This window comes from Rhineura floridana, chromosome 3, assembly GCF_030035675.1.
Source record: "Rhineura floridana isolate rRhiFlo1 chromosome 3, rRhiFlo1.hap2, whole genome shotgun sequence".
Lineage (NCBI taxonomy): Eukaryota > Metazoa > Chordata > Lepidosauria > Squamata > Rhineuridae > Rhineura > Rhineura floridana.
Window position 1 is genome coordinate 206,882,108 of NC_084482.1, and position 13,915 is coordinate 206,896,022.

The window sequence follows — 13,915 nt, forward strand, 5'->3', positions numbered from 1 at the left end:
TTTGCTGAAGTCGAGATAAATTATGTCCACAGCAGTCTATAAGGGAGGTTACCGGATCAAAAAATGAGATAAGATTATTTTGGCAGGATTTGTTCTTCATAAATCCATGTTGGCTCCTAGTAGTCACTGCACTGTTTTCAAGGTGCTTACAGATTGATGGCTTTATAATCTGCTCCAGAGTTTTTCCAGGAATTGATGTTAGGCTGGCTGGTCTGTAGTTCCCTGGTTCCTCCTTTTTGCCCTTTTTGAAGATAGAGACAACATTAACTCTCCTCCAGTCATCCAGCACTTCACCAGTCTTCCATGATTTCACAAAGATAATAGACAGCGGTTCTGAGAGCTCTTCAGCCAGTTCCTTCAATACTCTAGGATGCAGTTTATCGGGCCCTGCCGATTTGAACTCATTCAAAGTGATTAGGTATTCCTTGACCATTTCTCTATCATTCTTTGTCATCTGTTATCTGTGATGCCCTTCCCTGGCTGTCCCTGTCAGGTTCCTACCTGCTCGTGGTTACTGCCTGTCTCTAGGCACCACCAGGGACTCCACTAGTCTGGACTGTCCTTTTTTATGGTTTCTCTCCCCGCTCTAGCACAGATCTCAACAGATCCCCCTGCTAGGCAGCACCACCAGTCACATCCTATAACCAGTAGTCCCAGAGACTCTGCCTGAGTCTCTCTATCTGGTTACCTCTGTGACTGAGTGCTAAAGCTGTCCCCAATCCCTTTGTATCAATGCAGATAATCCTGGTTTGCTCTGAATACTTGTGGTGTTATTCTTCCCTTCCCCGCTGCCACTATTTGTCACTCTTCAGCCTTGGTATTTACCTTACCCTCCCTTCTGGTCTGTGGAACCCCAGCCAAGGATCAGGCCTTTGGTAAACCAAATATATTTATTTAATAACAGAGATAACAAGATTTCTTTATAAAGGCACTTAAGCATATGGTTTCATCTATCCCTGAGGTACTGGTCTTAGTATTAATCCAAACTCCACACTCTCCTCACATCCACCAACTCTCCACACAATCTCCTCTCTTAAACCCACCAAAACAACCCACTAACATCCACCCAGATTTAACTGTCATCCTTCCATTTATACTCTCCGCCCTTCTCCACCCTCAGCCAATCATCCAGCATTCTACTGCCCATTCACTCCCCCCTCCTCTTTCACTCCACTTACCATGTATCTTTTATTCAAACAGCACTTACCATATATACACTAATACAGGAACATCACATTATCATTTTGCCATCCTCATTGAGTAGCTGTGCCACCATTTCTTTTCTCTGTCTTTTCCTATGGATGTACCTGAAGAAAGCTTTTTGTTGCTTTTAGCATCTCTCGCTAACTTCAGCTCATTCTCAGCTTTAGCCTTCCTGACACCATCCCTGCAATTCTTTATCTGGCCTGTGCCTCACAATTCCCTTAGCAACTTACTTTCCCAACACACAGTAAACTTCCTATCCTTCTCTCTCTAGAACAGACTTTACCACCCAGTGTGCTTCCAGATGTTGTTGGACCACAACTCCCATCTTCCTGACCACTGGCAATGCTGGCTGAGGCTGATGGGAGTTGTGGTCCAACAACATCTGGAGGCACACTGGTTGGGAAAGGCTGCTGTAGAACCTCCAGGAAATCAAAGCCTCTTGTTTCCCAAACAGATCAAAATGAATTGGCCTAATCTAGGCCCCATCTATAAATATTAAAAGCAACAATCTCTTTCTTTGTTTCTCCACAACAGTAACAATACAAAGCTTTGAACTTTCACAATGATACTCTGACATCAACAGGGGTCCCAGAAATATTTTTTTTCAAAGTACAAATTGTAAACAGGAACATCTATGCATAGGTTTATTCCACAGCGTTCCTTTTTATTCCGCCAGGAGATGTCTGGGGGATCACAGCCGAGCGGGAATCATCAGAAGTGACACAGCAAAGAACTGAGGAGCAGAAGGAGGAACGGAAATTGGAAAGTGAGGATGGAGCAAAGAGACAAGAGGGGAGAAAAATGCAAAAGCCGGGGGATGAATCCAGTGCTTTCTCAGGGATATGAAACTAACATTCAAGGGAGTACTCATCACTTAAAGGTAACAAGAATGTCTCCTGACGGCAGTGAAATCTTAAGTAGCCAAAAAGCCCTGAGCAGGCATGGGAGCAGGCATATGAGAGAGAAACAATATCAGTGCTTGGAGTGTGCAAAGTCCTTCAGTCATCATCACCATCTTACTTCGCATCAAAGAACTCATACAGGGGGCAAATCTTATAAATGCTTAGAGTGTGGAAAGAGCTTCAGTCATAATCAGCACCTTACTAATCATCAAAGAATTCATACAGGGGACAAACCTTATAAATGCTTGGAGTGTGGAAAGAGCTTCTGTCAGAGTGGCAACCTTACTTCACATCAAAGAATTCATACAGGGGACAAGCCTTATCAATGCTTAGAGTGTGGAAAGAGCTTCAGTTATAATCACCACCTTACTAACCATCAAAGAATTCATACAGGGGACAAACCTTATAAATGTATGGAGTGTGGAAAGAGCTTCTATTACAGTAGTCACCTTACTACGCATCAAAGAATTCATACAGGGGACAAACCTTATCAATGCTTAGAGTGTGGAAAGTGCTTCAGTGACAGTGGCAACCTTACTAAACATCAAAGAACTCATACAGGGGACAAACCTTATCAATGCTTGGAGTGTGGAAAGACCTTCAGTCTTAGCAACACCCTCACTATTCATCAAAGAACTCATACAGGGGACAAACCTTATCAATGCTTGGAGTGTGGAAAGTGCTTCAGTGACAGTGGCAACCTTACTAGACATCAAAGAACTCATACAGGGGACAAACCTTATCAATGCTTGGCGTGTGGAAAGTGCTTCCGTGAGAGGTCCCACCTTACCAAACATCAAAGAACTCATACAGGGGATAAACCTCATCAATGTCTGGAGTGTGGAAAGAGCTTCAGTCTTGGCAACACCCTCACTATTCATCAAAGAACTCATACAGGGGACAAACCTCATCAATGCTTGGAGTGTGGAAAGCGCTTCCGTACGAGTAGTGCCCTTACTTCACATCAAAGAACTCATACAGGGGAGAAACCTTATCAATGCTTGGAGTGTGGAAAGAGCTGCCGTACGAGTAGCGCCCTTACTTCACATAAAAGAATTCATACAGGGGACAAACCTTATAAATGCATGGAGTGTGGAAAGAGCTTCAGTCAGAGCAGCAGCCTCACTAGTCATCAAAGAACCCATACAGGGGACAAACCTCATGAATGCATGGAGTGTGGAAAGAGCTTCAGTCTTGGCAACACCCTCACTATTCATCAAAGAATTCATACAGGGGACAAACCTCATAAATGCTTGGAGTGTGGAAAGAGATTCAGTGACAGTGGCAGCCTTACTAAACATCAAAGAACTCATACAGGGGACAAACCTTATCAATGCTTGGAGTGTGGAAAGAGCTGCCGTACGAGTAGCGCCCTTACTTCACATAAAAGAATTCATACAGGGGACAAACCTCATGAATGCTTGGAGTGTGGAAAGAGATTCAGTTACAGTGGCAGCCTTACTAAACATCAGAGAATTCATACAGGGGCCAAACCTTATCAGTGTTTGGAGTGTGGAAAGAGATTCAGTCAAAGTTACTCCCTTACTTCGCATCAAAGAATTCATACAGGGGACAAACCTCATAAATGTTTGGATTGTGGAAAGACCTTCAGTCAGAGCAGCACGCTCACTATTCATCAAAGAACTCATACAGGGGACAAACCTTATAAATGCATGGAGTGTGGAAAGTGCTTCAGTGATAGTGGCACCCTTAATAAACATCAAAGAATTCATACAGGGGACAAACCTCATAAATGTTTGGATTGTGGAAAGACCTTCAGTCAGAGCAGCACGCTCACTATTCATCGAAGAACTCATACAGGGGACAAACCTTATAAATGCATGGAATGTGGAAAGAGCTTCAGTCATAGCAGCAGCCTCACTATTCATCAAAGAATTCATAAAGGGGACAAACCTCATAAATGCTTGGAGTGTGGAAAGAGATTCAGTGACAGTGGCAGCCTTACTAAACATCAGAGAACTCATACAGGGACCAAACCTTATCAATGTTTGGAGTGTGGAAAGAGATTCAGTCAGAGTTACTCCCTTACTTCGCATGAAAGAATTCATACAGAGGACAAACTTCATAAATGCTTGGAGTGTGGAAAGTGCTTCAGTCTTAGCAGTGCCCTCACTGCTCATCAAAGATCTCATACAGGGGACGTTATCAATGCTTAGAGTGTGGAAAGTGCTTCAGTGATAGTAGCACCGTTAGTAAACATCGAAAAACTCACACGGGACAAACCTCATAAATGCTTAGAGTGTGGAAAAAGTTTGTCTGAGTGGCCATCTTACACAACATCAAAGAATTCATACAGGGGACAAACGTTATGCATGCTTGGAGATCAGGGGAGGCTGCTTCCACTTGCCTTGCTCCAGCCTTCAAAAGGGAGCTGCCTCAGGAGAAGGACTATGAGGGGAGAGAGACTCTGTTGCCATCAGTGGAGGCTGCTTCCACCTGCCTTGCCCCACCCTCCAGCCTTCAAAAGGGAGCTGCCTCAGGAGAAGGACTATGAGGGGAGAGAGACTCTGTTGCTATCAAGGGAGGCTGTTTCCACCTGCCTTGCCCCACCCTCCAGCCTTCAAATGCAGCTTCTTTAGGAGGACTTTCTGATCTTTGGGTTGGGCTGTGTGAGTTGGGGGATAGCTTCTACTTTGTTGATTAGTTTTATTGCTTGTTTTTTGATGTTTATATGCCTTTATTTTGTACGCTGCTCAGAGTGGCTGGGTTTCCAGCCAGATGGGTGACTAATAAATCAAATCAAATCAAATAAATAAAATTGGAGTGTGGAAAGTGGTTCAGTGAGAGTAGCAACCGTACTAAACATCAAAGAACTCATACATGGAACAAACCTTATCAATGTTTGGAGTGTGGAAAGAGCTGGGGGGCAACTGGGCTCCTTGGGACTAGGCAGCTTGCCCACGGCTGCCCAGGTGGCAGAGCACGTAACCCCTGAGTCACTCATTGTGGGGGTGATTTTTAGCTGGCCCTTCTCTCCCAGGAGACATGAGCAGGGATTTGAACTCACAGACTCTGGACTCCCAGCCAGGCTCTCCTCCCCACTGTGCATTACCAGCTGTTCACCACCTTAGTAGTCATCAAAAAATTCATACAGGGGACAAACCTTATAAATGCATGGAGTGTGGAAAGAGCTTCAGTCACAGTAGTAATGGGGAATTTTTATAAATTCTTTTAGAAACTATAGGGTTTTTAATAATATAAAGGATAGCAGGCCAGGTATAGGAGCCTGTCCTTGGTACGGCCTTCCCTGCCTAGTGTGCAAGGGTATCCATGGTAATCAGCCTGGAATGTGAGAGGTACAACCTAGCTCCAGGAGATAAGAGGAGAACGGATACTGGTACTGGATGTCCCTGTACTCCTCAAGGGCCTGATAGGGATGAGTACTGAAATGTATTAGCTCCTGGTAGAACTGTGCTGGTATGAAAATTTTCGGTATGAAAATTGCTGAAAATGTTCTAATTGGCTTTAAAAATTCAGCGTACTGGGCAGAATGGTCTCGAATGGGTATCTTCCATTCTTGCAGAACTTGCATTTCACCATCGATCCAGTGTGTTCTTACAGAAGCTGCTGCAACTGACTTATTTTTCCCTTCTATCTTGAAATTCACAGCTGACCGTGGTATATTCTTCGTTTGGGTGTGTTTGGAGCAAAAGCACTTTCTTTGGCTGTGTTTCAAAATCAAGGAAGCCCTTAGCTGCTCCTGTGTCTCCTTCATGATGGAAGGTTATTTGTGTTCTCTAACATGGGTAGCCAGTTTAACCACCTTTTGTTAACTGCTTTCCTCTCAGCCACTGCTGATTTCTGTAGGCATGTTGAGGTCTTAATGCAGAATATAATATGATGGGTTGTCCTTGAGCCATATCACATGCAGTTAATGTGGCTAAATGAATTGCCAACAATAACTTTTCCAACGGAGTGTATTTTAACTCAGCTGCTTTAAAGGCATTTAATATATAGCACTTTTTGGTATAGCCTGTACCTTGACTATTAACCTGGTATCTGGATTTCTCATCTCCAGGGCAATTGCTTCAGTTATTGCCTTTACCAGTTCTTTCAGTATTCTTTCTTCATGGTGTGTCCAGAGAGATCCTTCCTTCTTCTGAGCTCGCACCAGGGCTTCATGGAGTGGCTTACATCATGCAGCATAATCCTGTAGAAACGATCTAACAAACATGGCAGGTGAATTGAGATATCCCATAGGCAAATGTTTGAAAACATGTTGGCATCCTGCCCACACGAATGTAGTCAACCAATAACCCTGTGGGTCTGTTGGATGGGACCAAAATCCATTAGCCAGATCTAAAGTACTAGTATATTTTCCTTGATTTAGTTGCGTCAGTAAAGAGCCTTGTGGCAATTCTGTGCCCTTATTAATTGTGTTCTGTGGCTCACATTACGGTAATCAATGCACATACGCCATTGATTAACTCCAGGCTTTGGAACTGGGAACACAGCTGATTTCATTGGAGAAGTCTGTATGGCAAGCACATCCTGCTTTGTTAAATCATCCACTACTTTTTATATGCTTGGGATTGCCTTCCTGTTATTGGTATATTGCTTCACTAGATGTATGGTCCCCAGGTCTATCTTATGGCAAATATTTTTTTGATGATGACCTGATTTGTCCATTTCTGTAGGTAATGATGGTGATGTCCTAAGAATCCAAAAGGGATATCTTTCGGTTCTTGTGGCAGATTGCTTTTTTCTCTTTGCGTCTGCAATAATACTGGAAGGTCTACCAGTTCTGACAAGTATAATGTGTTTGCTGGCAAACACTGGTGACACATCTTGGTATACCAATATAAAGTCTATATTATACAACTTGTCAACTAACACCATTTCTGCAGTTATTGGTAGATATTAAATGTTATAGTCACACATGCTGTAGGTACTTCTTTTGATCCTAATGGGCTTTGCACCATAACGTTCTCACAGATACGAGCCTGCTCTGGCGGTAAAGTTGTGCAAGATATTTCAGCTCCAGTATCTATCAAACCTTGAAAGGCCTCGCCCTGATAGATAACCACCCCATATAGATACTCAGTCTTGAGTGGCATCTTCTCCATCCTCTACTGATACAGTACATACGTGTAGCACCACCTTTGGCCCTGCAACTGGCGTGCCAGGTTCTCCTGTTGCTGGTAATATAGCTGAACGTTGTCCTCGCCGTCCTCTTCCTCTTCTTGGAGTGAGGGGGACCTGCTGCTTTCCTCTGGCTTCCCAGGCAGCACCTTGCTGTCTGAATTCAGGATTCTCTTCACCACCATACCATGGAGATAGTCTTACTACTGGTCTGAACTGATACTGTTCTCCTGGTGGCTCTTGATATCTTCTTTGCGGTCCTCTTGGTAAGGCTAACTCTTGCTACCTCTGTGGCTCGTCATATTTCCTCTGTGGGATTCCTTGAGATCTCGCAGCTGATTGAGCTCTTGTCTCTGTCCCTACAGGTCGTGCCAGTCTTCTTCTACTTCCAAATCTCTGTCCTTGTCTTCCAGCGTCAGCTTCTTCAGCAGTTTCCTTCTCTTGAGCTCCCTGAGTTCTTCCAAGTGGATCCAGGGTGTTCTGGGCTTGAACTAACCTGCCCTTATACGGTCATCTGGTAGAACTTCTAAAGCTGTATTCACTGCCAATATTAATGCTTGTCCTCTCAGCAAACTCTTCACTAGGCCTTATACAGTGAGATAGGCTCCTGGAGGCAGGCACGTTCCCAATCAAAAGGCCACTGCTGTTCCCTCTGTTTTTGCTGTATTGGCCAAAACAGGTTGTAGGTTACAGGCTGCAATATCTCCATGCACCATTAAATAGAGTGCCGCTGTAGCATCACTCCAACTGCCCCCTTCATTCTCAGTCAAAGCCAAAGATGCTGGCACTAAGGCATTGATCAATCTCCTGCGTATATTTGCTGATGGAACTGGAACTATCCCTTCTATAGCAGTCATATTCTTGGAAGTCCACATTGCCACATCTTTTATACCAGAGGTTGGTCCTACCACTCCTCGAACCACCTGTACGGGCAATGCTTGGGGTGCCTCCCTATACTCTCCAGGAACAGGTTATAGTCTCTCATTTCAGATCATCTGATCTGAATTGGCATCATCTTTCCGTTCCTACAGACCTTTCCAACAGACAATTCTCACAGACATTTCATTTCATAAACATCTTCCCAGATCTTCCTAGAGATGTTTAGCAGGTGAAGTGGTAAGGTTACTGCTGGCCATTGGGAAAATCCGAATAAGATATTTCCTCATCTCTTCAAACTCTGTGCAATATTTACGATTAAGCTTGTTGACACAAAGAGCTACAATCTGGCTGTACACCCAGATTTCCTGGAGGGGTAGAATGGCCTTTGCCTTTTAAAAATACATTTCATTACACTCTGAAGGGGGGCAACACTCTAACTATATGAACTTACATGATACATACATTTTAATAGGCCTACAATGTGTATAAAAGCTTGGAGTGTGGCAAGAGCTTCAGTGAGAGTGGCATCCTTACTAGACATCAAAGAACTCATAGAAAAGCCTTATAAATGTCTTGAAAATGGGTCGAAGAAGCTGAGAGCAATGCCGGCAGGAGTCTAGACCAAGAGGCTACTAGCAGGGGCACCCAAGGCGGAATGGTCAAAGCTGAGACACCAGATTAAGATGCATCCAAACTCAGAGGAAGGCAATGGTAAACCACCTCTGAATACTTCCTACCACAAAAACCCTATGAACAGGGTATCCAAAATGCAATGACAGATGCTATTGGAGGTCATTGATTCATAGGGTCGCCATAAGTCGCAATTGACTTGAAGGCATATAACCACAAAACAACAATTCACAGGACACAGCTTTAATCAAATTGCTATTGTTTGCTCAAATCAAAGGATCCTTAAGGGCAGAAACCATAAAATGCTGAGAGTGGAAAGCGCTTTAGTTATAGACACTACGTTAGATACTCATCAACACCTCCGTATGAGAGAGAGGCATAATAGTTACAGTACACAGTGGTGGGAAGCTGGCCACTCACTTGTCCTATATGATAGCTACCTGTAGTAGATACCAGTGGAAGGAATTGTTAGAAATATTTGAACTGTTAGGAAAGCCTCAATGAAGATGGTTGCTGAGCTCAGTTTTGGGGGCAAATCTGTGAGCATCTTGAAGCTGAAGTGGAATGAAAGAACTGCGGAGCAGAATGGAAGAAAAACTTTGGCTAACAAATTGACTGATGTCGGACTGAATGTCTGGCTTGAGGGCAGAAATATTTTTCTTCCTGGAGTGCGAGAAGCAGAAATGCTGGCAAGGTCTTAGTCAAACTAATAGTGAAGGTCAAACATTTGTTACTCCATGTGATTGCCACATGGCAGGTGACCTTTGTGAGTCTCCCGGTACCCTGACCAGGCCCGGGATCACGTCAACCCCTAAAATGATGGGAAACTGTTTTTGCAGGTGTTTTCCCTGTGACCTGTCATTTACCAAAACAGAACTGAATCTTTAATAAGAAAAAGTGAGGCAAGAGAAAAAGACAAACCAGAATGCAGAAATGTTGGGGTGTCTCTGGGAGTCAAAATAAGAGTAATTAGTAGCAAGATCTAGCATTGAGCATTGTTGCGACATGTGCTCTTGGGAACCTGAGTGTGTGAACTTGCCACCCACATGTCCCATTAAACACACCTTGAGAGGAGAGGGAATCTTTTGCTATGGATAAAAACAAGCACTTTGCCCTGAAGTGTGCCTAAATGGTGCATATATATATATAACCCAAGAAATTGCAGATCCAATCCAAAATAAAGCAAAGCTGCCTTTTATTGAGAGAAAGAGAAGAATAGCATTACAAAACTACTGGGTGCGTGGCAGCTTAATCATTAATATCCTAACCCATTCGTAACTAAACTAAAGAGATCAAAGGACGCCAGGGGCATCACTACCGGGGTGCGGAGGGTGTGGCCCGTACCCGGGTGTCACCATGAGGGGGGTGACACCCAGAGCCGCCCTGCCGTTGCCCAGCAAGGCTGCTTCAACTCCTTCTCGGAGGCGGGCGGGCGCGGGAGACTGGGAGCAGCGTCGGCAGGGCGAGGGAGGCACGCCGGCATTCCCAGGCCTTCTCCGGCTCACGCCGCCCCCCGCCTTAGTGCCCGAGGAGGCGGCCCTCCCAGTTGGTCGCCGGCTCTGCCAGGGAAGCGCTCCTGCTGCTGGGGCTGCTGCCCATTTTGCAGGGGAGGAGTGAGCCCGAGCTCATGCAGAGCCCCCTGCCGCCGTGGCAGAAGCCCCCCCTCTCGCGTGTGCCCGCCCGTGCCCCCGGCATGGCCTGGGACCCTCCTGCGTCGTGGGAGGCGCTCTTTCTTCAGCGCGGACCGCCGGCGTTCCCAGGCCTTCTCCGGCTGGGTGCCCCTCCGGCGCGCGCCCTCCCAGGGGCATGGATGGGGTGGCTGACCTCGAGTGCGCGCGCGCGTGCACACAAGCCCAGCCACCTTGTCCATGCCCCTGGGAGGGCACGCACCGGAGGTCCGCACCCCCCCCCGCACTCCCGCTAGTGACGCCGCTGAAGGACCCTATTACTATAAAGAGTGACAGGAGAGATTACCTATCCTAGGCCCAGAGTGGGCAGTGGAATGCAGCCGGAGTGATGTGTATGAACTCTGAACCTAAGTCAGGAAGGAATCTGTTTGCCTCCAGGCTTGGACCGAGGCTCAGACTCCCTTCCTGGTTCTGTTGCTGCAGTCCTGTGCTGGAGCTCAGATCACCAGTAGCCCCTGTTCTTCCTTCTTTTCTCACTAGATTTCAAGTCTCTGTTTTAAAAGACTTCTCTCACCCCCCTGCCAAGGAGGGGTCTGGGCATCTGGTGGTTGTATGCGTGTGACCCTGAGAAAACTCAGGCTACTTTCTAATGAACAATGGGAGAGCTTGTCCGGGGTTTTGGGGTTCGGTGCCATCAGTATGCTGATGACACTCAACTCTATTTCTCTTTTCCACCTGAAGCCAAGGAAGCCGTACAGGTCCTAAATCAGTGTCTGGCATCAGTGATGGACTGGATGAGGGCAAACAAGTTGAGATTAAATCCTGATAAAACAGGTACTCCTGGCCAGTCGGAGGGCAGATCAGGGAATAGGGATTCAACCGGTGCTGGATGGGGTTGCAATCCCCCTGAAGTCTCAGGTTCGCAGTTTGGGTGTACTCTTAGACTCAGCTTTGAATTTGGAGGCCCAGATTACTGCTGTATCCAGGAGTGCCTTTGCCCAATTAAAACTGGTGCGCCAGCTGCGCCCGTTCCTGGAGCTGCCTGATCTGACTAGGGTGATGCATGCCTTGGTTACATCCCGCTTAGACTACTGTAACACGCTCTACGTAGGGCTGCCTGAAGACAGTTCGGAAACTTAAATTGGTACAAAGAGCTGCAGCCAGAGTGCTAACCGGGGCTGGTTACAGGGACCATACAACTCCCCTGTTACAACAGCTCCACTGGCTGCCAATTTGTTTCCGGTCACAATTCAAAGTGCTGGTTTTGACCTACAAAGCCCTATATGGCTCAGGTCCAGGCTATTTGACAGATCGTATCTCCCTACATGAACCTGTCCGGGATTTGAGATCTTCAGGTGAGGCCCTTCTTGTGCTCCCCACACCTTCGCAAGTACATATGATGGGGACACGAGATAGGGCCTTTTCGGTGGCCGCCCCTAGGCTATGGAACTCCCGAGTGAGGTGCGATTAGCTCCCTCTTTGCTGTCTTTCCGGCGACAAGTAAAGACTGTTTTATTTCAACGGGCATTTGGGATAGAGAACGACCAAGATTAAATGACATAGGATTGGTGTCTACAGTATATGATTTTATTATTTTAAATTGTCCGCTGTTTTTAACGTATGTTTTATGGTTTTTAATTTTTCTCATAGTTTAATTCTATTTTAATTGTATATTTCTGTATGTTTTAATGGTGTTGTTTTTAGTTGTAAGCCGCTCTGAGTCCTATTGGAAAAAGGGCGGGGTAGAAATAAAGTTTATGATTATTATTTTATTCTTCTTCTGTGGTGCATAAGGGAAGCCTGCCAAGGAGAAGATAACATTTATTCAGTAGCTTTCAGTTAATTTTGTTTCTTAACGGCTGCCCTTGTTGTCCTTCGCACAATACCTCAGGAAGGCATAACCAGCCATACTAGAGGGTGTGGGTGTGGGGTGGGAATTGTAGTTTAGCAGGCTTCAGGGCCTTGCCTTGTCGTAACAGCGTATTTGTATATTTTGAGGAGTTGTCCCCCACTTTTCAGCCAAAAAGGCTCCCAGAGTGGCTTACACACAGTCAGACCAAGTCAGACAGTTCCTGCCCATAGGGGTAAAATCTAAAAAAAAGGGGGGGCACACGAGGGAAAGGAGAAAAAGCAAACGCAGGCCCCAATTCTTCAGTTGTAGTTCTTGTGATATTCTCTCTTCTTTCTCACAAAAAGTTCTGACTGCTTCTTTGCTTCATTTTATTTTTGCTTAACTCCAGCTTTTTCTCCTAGACTTTTTCTTGTTCTGGGGCCTTTACAGCTGAGCTTGGCTTTTTGCCGTTTCTTTTAAAAGAAAAAGGCTTTCTTGCTTTGAACATGTCCCTTCTTCAATTTTGCGGCTGTTTGTGGCCATTGCCCTTTAAGCCACTCCTTTGGGGATGGAGCTTTGTCTCATATACAACTTTGAACAGATTTTGCTTTTCTAGTGCTTATATACATAAATTTCTTGTTTTAATATTTTTGCTTATTCCCTGGTGAGGTTTATATTTCACCATTTTGTTTTCCCATCCTTTTCCCTTCATCTCTGTTCTTCTGAATCCTATCCGTATGACCCCACATTCAGCTGTGTCCTTTGAATCCCTGCTTGGATAGGTAGCTATCCTGTTCTTTTCACTTTTCTTGATAGGATGAATGACTATATAGCTGTAACACAACAAAGCTTTAACTAGTTTGGACTGGGGGAAGGGGGTAAATGAAAGTAGAGTTGCATAATAGTTATTTTTACTCGTTTTGCATGTCAGAATTATTGTTTGCAATAGCTGAGTTGCACATTGTTCTTCTGAGCAGAGTTAAATTTACATATCCATATTCTGTATTTTCCCCAAATGATAGTTATTTGCATATACTGGTGAAAGTTGGACAGTGAAAAAGGCGGATAAGAGAAAAATCAACTCATTTGAAATTGGTGCTGGAGGAGAGCTTTGCACATACCATGGACTGCGAAAAAGACAAATAATGGAGTGTTAGAACAAATTAAACCAGAACTCTCACTAGAAGCTAAAATGATGAAACTGAGGTTATCGTACCTTGGATACATCATGAGAAGACATGATTCACTAAAAAACACAACAATGTTGGCAAAACAGAAGGGAGTAGCAAAAGAGGAAGGCCAAACAAGAGATGGATTGATTCCACAAAGGAAGCCACAGACCTGAACTTACAAGATCTGAACAGGGTGGTTCATGACAGTTGCTCTTGGAGGTCCCTGATTCATAAGGTCGCAATAAGTCGTAATTGACTTGAAGGCACATAACAACAACATTTCTCCTTCCCCAAGATTCAATAATGTGCTGTGGATTTCTCTTTGATATTATCATGCTCCTGTCTTTCATAGACTGAAATGCATTCGCTGGTATTCTGCAGATGTGTTTAAAGTAAATCTTTCCAAATAGAGGAGCTGAACCATATTACTGCTCCAGGCAAGGGCATCTTCAGGTGGAAGTCCTTTCTGTTGGGATAGCGTGTCTTCAGACAAAAACAGGATGTGGTCCATCTACCATCAGAGCAGGGATGTGAGGAGCAGAGTGGCAGCTCTGCCCGATGTGG

General features: G+C 45.0%; 1 protein-coding gene and 1 pseudogene across 1 annotated transcript in view; both read left to right on the forward strand.

The window, feature by feature from the left end:
• Positions 1-4,951, forward strand: part of LOC133381332 (zinc finger protein 91-like) — a 42,018-nt pseudogene extending 37,067 nt beyond the window's left edge.
• Positions 1-13,915, forward strand: part of LOC133381304 (zinc finger protein 883-like) — a 52,369-nt gene that overhangs the window by 14,375 nt on the left and 24,079 nt on the right. The window lies entirely within an intron of this gene.